Source organism: Palaemon carinicauda, chromosome 6, assembly GCF_036898095.1.
Source record: "Palaemon carinicauda isolate YSFRI2023 chromosome 6, ASM3689809v2, whole genome shotgun sequence".
Taxonomy (NCBI): domain Eukaryota; kingdom Metazoa; phylum Arthropoda; class Malacostraca; order Decapoda; family Palaemonidae; genus Palaemon; species Palaemon carinicauda.
In genome coordinates this window covers 179,024,832-179,037,331 of record NC_090730.1, presented here as the reverse complement: position 1 = coordinate 179,037,331, position 12,500 = coordinate 179,024,832, and positions in this window count along the sequence as shown.

Here is a 12,500-nt window from a genome sequence, read left to right as displayed (position 1 = left end):
AATACTTATGTTAATTGTAGTGACAATTACATATAAGCCTTTTAAGAACCTGGCTTTCGTTGGGCCTAATTACTGTTAATGAAACTGGTCTTGATTTTATCTCTGTCCTAATACGAAGTAGTTCAGCCCTTATGTGAACTTATTGGCTCGAATATTATGGAAGTTTATGTTAAGTTTGCCGAAGATTGAGATGAAGTCTCGCTACTTAATTACCTTAAACGGTGCGTAGGAAAGATACTTGAAACATATTTGTTGATAATAATAATAATAATAATAATAATAATAATAATAATAATAATAATAATAATAATAATAATAATAATAATATGCTGTTATTATGTACCAATAACTTTCCCTATTTTCCCGATAATATCCTTCCCCCGCCCAAAAAAAGCGTTTTATGTTATAGCTTGTTTATACAAAATAACTTTCTACCAAATAAAATCTAATATATTATTCAGAGCTTCCCCCGTCTGAATCACGCGCAAAAACATGTTGGCAAATATATGCAATTCGAAGAATATTTCGATGTTTCTTATGAATTATTCTTATAATTTCAAGAATTTAGTTGTTTTTTTTTTCTTTTTTATTTACTCAAGTGTAAATGTTTCTATCTTTTCACAGCGAGAAAACATTTCCTATTTTCACTTAGTTGTGAAAGAATGCATCAGTTTTAATTATATATATTCGTGATATTTTACACAATGCAAATTGCATAATGGTTTCTTGTCGTTACACGAAAAACAATACGACCCATTGTTTAGCATTGTTCTTCAAGACGAATTTGGAAGGACTTATGAGAACAATACTACCTAACCATTAGGATAGTATTTAATTTTATATGCACTAAATGGTAATCTCTCTCTCTCTCTCTCTATCTCTCTCTCTCTCTCTCTCTCTCCCTCTCTCTCTCTCTCTCTCTCTCTCTCTCTCTCTCTCTCTCTCTCTCTCTCTCAAAAACTATTTAAAATAACTATTTATAATAGATTTATTTGCTTGTTGCATACTTATCTTGAACTTTTTATTCAATATATATATATATATATATATATATATATATATATAAATATATATATGTGTGTGTGTGTGTGTGTGTGTATATGCATATGTATATGTATATATATATGCATATGTATATGCAGATATAAATATATATATATATATATATATATATATACCAGTTAAATGCTGGAGCAATTCTAGCATCAACAATTTTAAACATCGTATCGTCACGAGAACTCACATGTAAATACCTAATTAATATTCGGTCCTCTTCAGTGGAACATGAGTAAACACATCATTAATGAGTGCAAAATAGCTATTGCAAAACAGCTTCTCTTGTTTTTTACTTTCAATATTGTTACTGCTATTGAAATATATATATATATATATATATATATATATATATATATTTTTTTTTTTTTAATTGTTCATTTATGTATTATTCCCTGCTTTTCTAACTAGGATTGTAACTTAGCTAGTAATAATAATAATAATGATAATAAGGATAATATATATATATATATATATATATATGTGTGTGTGTGTGTGTGTGTGTGTGTGTATGTATGTATGTATGTAAATGTAAATGTACATAATATATATATATATGTATATGCATATAGTGTGTTTATCTGTGTATATATAAATTCACTTGAAGATTTTTAAAATCTTAAATCCCTTTGCCCATCCATAAACCAGCCAGAATAATTAAAAATATATATATATATCGCTCTCAAAATTTACTTAAGGGCTTCTTTTAACGTATATTGACCCAAGGAACGTCTCTACCGACATTCAAATATTTACAAAGGAAATGCAGAGAAGGTTCATTTTCTGAGAGAATTACACTCAAGAGCGCCCTTATCAACAAACACAAATTCTCAGGTAGATGACGTAACACAGTCAGACGTTGGCGATGACAGAGGAATTTGACGATTTTCTATTTCTTTATTCGATTTGTCTATGTTGAACAAGCTGATGATAAGAACATCAAATTACATTATAGCTATACATCTTTTTGCATAAGTTTATCACTTAATGATTTGTTTGAAACTGTGATAAATAATGCTATTCTCCACCGAAGGAAATTGAATTTGGCAGCGCTGTCCCAACCTCGTCCCCCCCAACCTTAACTATGCTGATGATGGTTAGCTGGGTAATTTGTACGTGTTTATCAATGATTATCCATGTGTTCTAATCAAGAAAGGAAAGGCTAACCACTTCCATATGTAAACTTGTCCTGCTTCCTTTAACATATGGAAATTTCAAACGATTTTCTGATAAGAATATCCAGGTATAATAAGGAAACGACAGTTGGACAATCTAAGAATAACCAATTCTCTAGCCTCTACCCATCTAATACATTCTCTTGACCCACGTGGTCATTCAAATAAATTTACTATTTTAGTTTGGATAAGGTGCACCTCATGCCATCTATTGGCAGTAAAGTGAAACTCGTTACGATCCAAGGATGGCGGAGTCTGCGTTATGCCTTTCGGTATGTAACAATCTGGTTTTTCTGAATAGTTCTTACTTACAATGCATGTTATACCATGAATAATATTATATATGTAATGGTTTCATTAAAAGGTAATTGAAAATAAGATCAAATAACTATTCAATCACTGATTACCTCATCAATATGAGAATATGTGGCATCTGCGTGGCAGTAAACCCCTCTCCCTTACCCCCAAATATAATTGAGTTAACGATTGTTTGTTAAGGAAATATATCTCATATTTATTGTGTATTTTTCAATTTCCTAAGGAAAATAAGGTTACCCCCAGAAAATACGGAACCACAATTTCAAGCTCTCCTGTTTAATATAAAATTGATACACAAATAGCTGTAGAAATAAAGTAATTCAAATTATAATGAGGGGTGATGGGGGTAACTAGTACTTTAGTATTCTACTGCTAACGCCATCTATTGGTTATTGAAATAAACAATGTGTAGAGCTCTAGAATCCTTGCGTTCTGGAATCTGCCATGACGTATTTTGTTTAAAAAGAAAACCTACGTGATTGGAATTTGAATATATTCTATATTTACCACACATATTTCTACATGCGCATCAATCTTTTATCCTTTTTTCAATTGGATAGACTTATTCACATGAATGAAAAACGGGACATATGCTCCATCATTTGACATGAAGTTCCGTAGAAACACTTAGGCTAGAAGCATGGTTTTACTTCATTAAAGGGGTTACTAAAGCAAACTGTCGTGGTACTTGTAGTGGATTAATAATTCATAATTCCAATAAAACTTTATTTATTTATTTTTTTAGGTGGTAAATTATGGAGATTTTATGTAAAATACAGATAATATGTATTAATGAAAAACTCGAAATCTAATAAAATATATTACCAGCTAACCATAAGTACAGTTATACATATCAATCCTCTTTTTAGTGTGTCTGGTTACACTTAAATTCTGCTTTTAACATGACATATTACTATCAGTTGAGCACAGACTGTGCTGGTTGAAATTAATTACTCCATCTTAGATATTCTAAGAAAGTTTGATGCATATACGCCTTTTTGAAAGCCGAACATCCTTCAGATTCATATTGGAAAGTTGTTCGAGAAAATAGATACCTAATTCCTGTACGAATAGACTAAACTAGACAAATCTGCGACATAATGATAACTCTGATACAAGAACCTTGAATTTACGTGAGCCTGTGCCTTCAAGATGGAAAGGTGATACCTATAAGCAGTGTCTTTGTGCCCATAATTAGTGGATGCTGAGTAGTAGCGGTATAAATTTATCAATAAAATCACCTACACACAAGACCCGTCTATTTTGAACACTAGAATTAAAAATGAAGTATTTCATAACGTAAACTTCCGCTATAATATCCAGTCACAACCTAAAGAATGGTTGTAATAAAACACATGATAAACTATAACGGGCACTCGGTAGAGCACATACCTGCACCTATATCATGTTGTATATCATAACATAGGCAATTTAATTATTCAGATTTTGGTACGGTTTTCATACAAATTGGATAATAAATTGCCACCTTATAGCAAATAGACGTATTATACCTTTCCATTACCTCAACCTTGACATTGGACCCAATCACTTCCAAAAATTGATCGAATTATCTTAGAATCATGGCCAACCATCCCATTAAATTTCATGAGATTTGGTCAAAGATTTCTTAGTCATGCTAATCACAAACACTCGGTCAGACATACAGCATACAAGCCTATTAAAACATAACCTTTGTAACAAAGTTGGCGAAGGTAACAGCATGCATGAAAGGATTCTGTTAAACTGTTCCTATAAGAATGTGATACATTTTGAAATAATCATGTTAAAGAAATAAGTTTCTGAAGTTTCAGAGTATTAACAATTTATATAATATATTGAAAAGGGAATATACTTGACAATAAGTCAATTGATATATTGTGATATATTTATATTTATATTCTTACTTTTCTCCTTCGTCTTAGGGAATCCGCAAATAATTTGTATTTTATGCAAATCTCTTACATTGTGTAATGAATTTGTACTCTTTTAGTGTTTAATTTACTTCTATAGACATGAGTTTCATTATAAACTTGACCTGGCGAGAGACTATTATAAAGATAATGCCCCAAAAAAAAATCACAATCTTTCAACTTGATTGCAAGGTCACCCCACCTTTTTGTTCTACTATACCTCTTAGGTGTTTCCATAAAATTTGTATTATTCTAGTTTCCATTTACTTCTATGAAAATGAGTTTAATTTTTATCTCAACCTGGTAATGCCGAAAAAAATATCAACTTTGCAAGCTTTTAACTTCATTGAAGTTGTACACAACCTTTGTGTTCTTCTATACCCTTTAGTAATTTCTAGTAAAGTAAATGTGTACTATTATAGTTTTGCATTTACTTTGATAGAGATGAGTTTCATTATGATCTTAACCTCGTGAGACTCCATTATAAATGTAATACCCTAAAAGAGTATCACTTTTAGGAGCTTTTAACTTGATTGCAGGGGTACCCAACCTTTTTGTTAATCTGTACCTTAAAGCATTTCTATAGAACTAGTACTATCATAGTTTTACATTTAGTTCTACAGTGATGATTTCCATTTCATTCCTAACCTGGTGAGACCTCATTATAGATGTAATGCTGACAAAAGTATCAATATTATAAGCTTTCAACTTGATTGCAGGGGTACCCAATCATTTAGTTCTTCAGTATCTCCTATGAATCTCTGTAGTATTTGTACTATTATAGTTACCATTTACTTCTAATGAGATGGGTCATATATTTATCTTAACCTGATGAGTCCCCATTTTCAATGTAATGCCGACAGAAGTATCAATATTACAAACTTCTAACTTGATTGCAGGGGTACCCAATTATTTTGTTCTGTTTCTCATAGGCATGTCGATAGAATTTGTACTGTTATAGTTTACCATTTACTTTTAATTATATGGGATGTATATTGATTTTTACCTAGTGAGTCCTCATTGTAAATGTAATGCCGACAAAAGTATATACATTAAAATTTTTAAATTGATTGCAGGGGTAGCTAATTATTTGGTTCTTCTGTAACTCATAGGCCTTTCTATAGAATTTTTACTATTATAGTTTACCATTTACTTCTAATGAGATGGGTTGTGATTTTATTTTAACCTGGTGATTCCCCATTGTACATGTGATGCTGATGAAAGTATCAATATTTCAAGCTTTTAACTTGATTACAAAGGTACCCTTTAAATTTCTTTTTCTTTATCTCTAAGGTATTTGTATAGAATTTGTACCATTACATTTTAATCATAACCTAGTGAGACCCCATTATAAATGTAATGCCAAATAAAGTATCAATTCTAGGAGCTCTCAACTAGATTGCATAGGTGCGCTACCTTTTTGTTATTCTGTATGTTTCAGGATTTTTTATCGAATTTTTACTATTATATTTTTTTATTTACTTTTACAGAGATGATTTTATATTTTGTCTTGACGTGGTGAGATCCCATTATAATGTAATGCCAAAATAGTATCGGTTTTATAATCTTCAAACTTAATTGCAAGGGCACCGAACCCTCCCCCCCCCCTTTTTTTTCCCACCACCTCTTATGTATTTCTAAAGAATATTTACTATTATAGTTTTCAATTTACTTCTATGGAGACGAGTTTCATTTTGATCTTAGTATTACTAGACACCGAAAAAGTATCAATTTTACAAGCTTTTTACTCGATTGCAGGGGTACCCAAACTTTTTATTCTTCCATACCCCATGGATATTTCCTTCGATTCCTCTATCCCCCTGAAATGGAGGATAAAAAAGATAAACCATGAAATTGCAACTGTGATACAATTTATTATTCAATCTTAATGTATATTACATACTATATTGCGTTGTACTGGCTATTCTCTCAGATCTAATGTACTACTGGTGGTACATGTACCCCAGGATATAAACCCCTGCTTAGGCAATGTATAGACTAAACCGGCCCTCCATTTCCGCACGGGAAACATTTAGGTCCATTTTTCTGCCTATCTTTTTTTTCTGTGCATTAACGAATCGTTTGCATCTAATGTACCACTGGGGGTATATGCACCCACGGATGTACTCCCCTGCTTAGGCAATGTATAGACTAAACACGCCTTTCATTTCAACACAGGAAACATTTAGGCCCTTTTTTTCTGCCAGTATTTTTTTTTTCTTTGCATTAACGAATCGTTTGTATTCATAGGGCAGACTCGCTTGGTAGCTTTGATCAAACTTTGCTAAAGCAGTAGGCAAAATAATTCTGACATTTTAAATCTACTGTCGTTTTCCTACATTTCGAAACATGGTCAAGTGGAATGTTTGTTCTTACTTTTCGGTATAAAAAATGTACTTTTTTGGCTTTGCTCAGATCGGAATCTAAACGAAAACATTTGCTGTGTATTTAGATGTTGCATTTGTGAATGTGGAAGATTTATCTTATTGTTGAAGTTCATATGAAACCAGAATGTTCTAGCGTTAAGCAACGGATGTTTGATACAGGGCAGAACAGAGTAGGTGAATAAGGACAAAATTGCTTTATTTGGACATTTTATTCTAAGGCAGTTTATCTTTCTTTAAAATTAGCATTGTAATGTTGAAATTCTTCTTGATATAAATCTCAATTTTATTTGCAATGCGATGTCTGAACACACACACAATATACAGCAATATAAAATGACGTCGTTCTAGTCCGCTGTAGGTCAAAGGTCTTAGATATCTCGGTTCATATCTGGGGTTGGTCATTTTTCATCACCACGGTAGCCAGTACTCATAACGAACCCAACCTATATTTGGCGCCCCGGATTTTTACGGTTTTTCTGATCAGAGCAATAGGGAATCCTTTCATCACATCTAAGTATCCTCGATGTATATATATATATATATATATAATATATATATACATGTGTGTGTGTGTGTATGTGTTTATGTATGTGTGTGTGCGTATGCATACTGACGGCAGTAGGAAAAGGCAACAAACATCTCATTTCTTAATTTTAGTACATATCCCATCAAAATCTAATGACACAAAGTTGTTCAACTCACTCGAGTTTGTTTATCAAATTAACACCTTCATGTGTTGCGGAAGGCAATGTCTTCTTATAAAATGAAATTGTCTCATGATAAATTAGCCTAATTTGGAGAGAAAAAAAAAACGGGAATTCTATTGAAAAGATTACTTAATGCTCTAATAACTTAATTATACTTGATTGCAATTGCTTTACTTTAAATTTTCATCTACTGAGTTATATTGTACATTGAATAGTCAGCGAACAAGGAACGAAATATTTTCTAAAGAGAGATCTAAACGTAAATGGTAACACAGAGAAAGAGCAGTTAGGAATTTCAGACCTCCGCTAATGAAGATTTTCAACATATTACTCAAGTCTACGGAGTAAGCTTTCCCTTTTTCATATGTTGAATGATATTGAATTTACTGTATAATAATAACAATAATGACTTGTTGAACCGGGTCACTTCCAAAATTCAGGTATATCTTCCAAAACATAATACTTATCTGATGTTAAAGTTTGGTGAAATTCCAGAAAGAAGTTTTGAAGTAATCCGGCTAACAGACAAACAAACCGATAGATAAATGCATTTAATTTCATAACCTTAGCGAAGGTAATCAGATAGGCAGATAAGCGTAAACGTCCCCCTATCAGAGTAAACAGAAAAAAATGGAACTGAATAGACTCTCCCCTTCCAAGCATATTTTTTTCTTTGGTGAATACTCGGCGTTAACAACATGTTTCAGGGAAAGGGAAGAGCTTAAAGGTTTAATAAAGAGAATCACATAAATACTCAAGCAGGTGAAAGGGATCTGGACTCTGATACAATAAAAAAAATCAAAGTTTTACCTGTGACTAATTCGAAAGTGGGGTTGATATGGACTCGGTTCGGATGGAGGAAAAAAATGGATAATACACACTTATGAAACTAGAGGGAAAATACATAAATATATATATATATATATATATATATATATATATATAGAGAGAGAGAGAGAGAGAGAGAGAGAGAGAGAGAGAGAGAGAGAGAGAGAGTTCCACGTAGAACATAACTTGAAAAAAAAAAGATCCATGTTGTTGAAAGGAACAATGAAAATGTTTTATTGGAGTCATAAATTATATGATTAAATTGTTATAAAGAATAATTATGAACAAAGCTCTTCTGTTATATTATCCATTCTGTAAATGATTTGTCTAGTCAACTGGTTAAAATCCTTTCATATTAATAAAGAAACTCTCCTAGTACGAATTTATTTTCCTATATTCTATTATAAGAACTATATTTTGGAAACTAAATTGAATCAAAGCTCTTGAATTAACTTGACTGGTCTCGCGATGAATGGAGAAACTCCTAAACTGATTCTACTTGAACGACTTAAATATAAGTCATTAGAAGTAAAGCCACGGATGGAGAAGATACTCGAAGACCTGACATTCAATTAATGCAGTTCTCTCTCTCTCTCTCTCTCCTCTCTCTCTCTCTCTCTCTCTCTGTTTTGATATGCGTTTATTTCACTTAAATTTCTTACATCTTGTATTGATTTCATTAAGTAATAACACTCTCTCTCTCTCTCTCTCTCTCTCTCTCTCTCTCTCTCTCTCTAACATACATACATATCTGTTATGATGTGAGAGTTTTTTCAATTAATTTTTGTGCATATATTATTGATTTCATGAAGTAAACACTATTTCTCTCTCTCTCTCTCTCTCTCTCTCTCTCTCTCTCTCTCTCTCACATTATTTCAGTATACTTTATCTGATTTAAATTTCCGTTTACTTTGTTTTTTCCTCATCATTTCCTCATCGGGATCAAATCTCTCTCCTTCACCTTCTCATCTTTCTGGTTTTCATATGTTGCTTTTATCAACTTTATTCCCACATCATCTTTTAGACATTTAAATTGCTCTTCCGAAGGATTGTTCTGATACTTTTAGAGGTCCACAGCAGTTCCGTTCAAAGAAGCATAGCTCGTTTTGTTATTTTTCTCAATTATTAACAAACAATTAAGATAATCTTAATATATATCCATCGTTACAGAAATTCGTATGACGTTGCGTAACTTCATGCTTCAAATTGCAATGTCTTTTTTTCATTCATACATACCCAATGAAAATTATTGAATTAAATTTACATTTATTTTATTTCCATTATTACCGATTCTTAAATATGTCTATTTTTTTTCTTATTTGGTGCATCATATCTCAGTATTTAATCGCTAGTCTTCCTCTACATAGCTTTCAATAAAACCATCTGCTTAGAGCATACGTTTAGGTTATGAGCTGATATTCTTCATTGAACGAAATCTAAATATAATTCTACCTAATTATTTCTTAGTTAGACGACCACAGAAAATCTAAGTCTCGAACATTAAAATTGCTTTTAGAAGATCCATAGAAAAAAATTTCGTTCTAGCATGTAAGTATCAGCCCTACTGGTGTTACCAGGCAAAGGTAACTATAGGTGTAGGACGGAGAACCAGATCTGTGTATAGTGTATATCTGTATATAAGTGAATCGAAATGTGTACTTATTTCTGGTTTTGCGAGAATAATTGGGCATTATTAATTATTCAGATTCTCAACATTATATCAAGGTATGTATTAAAAAATTTTCATGGGTCATAATATAGTTCATGTATGAAATATAAGTTTTAATGTTGTTATTGTTTTTACAATATTCTTTTTTAATTGTTCATTACTTCTTATATGATTATTTATTTCCTTATTTCCTTTCCTCACTAAATAGATGAATTCGTATACTGTTATTCTGAGTACTTAAGGATCATGTTGAGGCGTTATTAGGTATATAACAGGGAATACAACATGATGCCTACATAAAAGATTTTTTAATTAAATCGACTGGCATCATAAAGAAAATAAATGTTCCTAACATATCAACATTAAATTCTTAAGGTTCTCGAGCACATTTAAATAGATTCATATAAGAATACACACCGTCTTCATATTACACAACCATAATGTATTACAGCCATGCATTGTGTATGTTTGTTTGTGTTTGCGTGTTCGTTTAAAATAACTACAGGGGTTCTTATATAATTCATTTTATTATTGATATATTACATAAACATCACAGATGTATATATATATTTTTTTACAAATACCAAATTTTATCTTTTTACTACTCGAAATATCGCAAATTCATTGGCATTTTGGCCCTAGAAAAAAAAAATAAATAATGAAAATTTCACGTCTCTTAAATTTATCCAGAAAAAATGAGATCCTAAAACGCAGATTTAAAGGGTTGGGTGTGTTTTTGAAGTTTCGGTAATTGGAGTCGATGGAATGTACAAGCTGATCGACTTTGACTTTGGTATAAATCTCTCTCTCTCTCTCTCTCTCTCTCTCTCTCTCTCTCTCTCTCTCTCTCTCTCTTTCTTATTCTGCGCTTCTTTACCGTCGAAATTGGATTTCACCCACATTTGCCAGCTCTCAGTTCATCAACTACGGACCAAAATTTTACATTAATTAGTCAATAGAAACAGTCTTGTAAAATCTATGAACATTGAATAAGGCTTGATAAGGTTTCTCGCATATACATATTACAATAGCTTTAATGTTTTTTTTAAGGGCTGTAATTAAAAAAAATATATATATTTTACGATCCAACCGCTTTTTTAAGTTATTTCCCTATACCTTTTCGCTTATAATTTGTATTTTCATATCAAACAAAGCCTATATTATCTACTTTCAGGGTGCATTTATGATTGAGTAAAGCTTCACATACACACACACACACACACACACACATATATATATATATATATATATATTTACACACACACATATATATATATGTATATATATGTATATATATATATATATATATATGTATATATATATATATATATATATGTATATATATGTATATATATGTATATATATATATATATATGTATATATATATATATATATATATATATAAAGTATATATATATATATATATATCCTGGAATGAACGTTTTTCAACCAAATCCATACGCCAGAGCATCTGAACGAACTAGGAAAAGATTCCAGTAGGAAACATGTTGACACCACTCATATATACACACACATATACACAGACGCACACACATATATATAATGCACACACACTCATATATATATATATATATATATATATTTTATATATATATATATATATATATATATAGCGCCACTTTTTTTATTATTATATAAGATGGTTAGTGGAAACATTTCCTATTCCAAATAATGCAAAGTATTAATAATGATATAAGTAAATTAATAGAAAATTCAAGATTCTTTGAAAACTCCCTTTGACTAGCATTCTATTGACACGAAAATCATTAAGCTAAGGCAAGGGGAGATGGATAGTCGTGGTGGAAATGTCCATATGATAGGTGGAAATTTGCTAATGAAATTCCCACTCTTAGTTAGGAGAAGCTGATGGTATGTGAGATGGTATTTTTAGCCATACAGCAGTATTTTCATTCATTGAAATAGTTTTTTTTTATGAATTAAGTCTGACCAGCTTCTAATGATGGATATAAGTGATCATAGTTTTTAAACTGATATATAGATCAAAGTACAGGTTGGTTTTAGAAGAGGTAGGGGTTGTATGAATCAGATTTTTACAGTTAGGCAGATATGCGAGAAAATATTTAGCAAAAGGTAAGGAGGTGTATGTTGCGTTTATGGATCTGGAGAAAGCATATGATAGAGTTGATAGGGAAGCAATGTGGAAAGTGATGAGGTTATATGGAGTTGGTGGAAGGTTGTTGCAAGCAGTGAAAAGTTTCTACAAAGGTAGTAAAGCATGTGTTAGAATAGGAAATGAAGTGAGCGATTGGTTTCCGGTGAGAGTGGGGCTGAGACAGGGATGTGTGATGTCGCCGTGGTTGTTTAACTTGTATGTTGATGGAGTGGTGAGAGAGGTGAATGCTCGAGTGCTTGGACGAGGATTAAAACTGGTAGGCGAGAATGATCATGAATGGGAGGTAAATCAGTTGTTG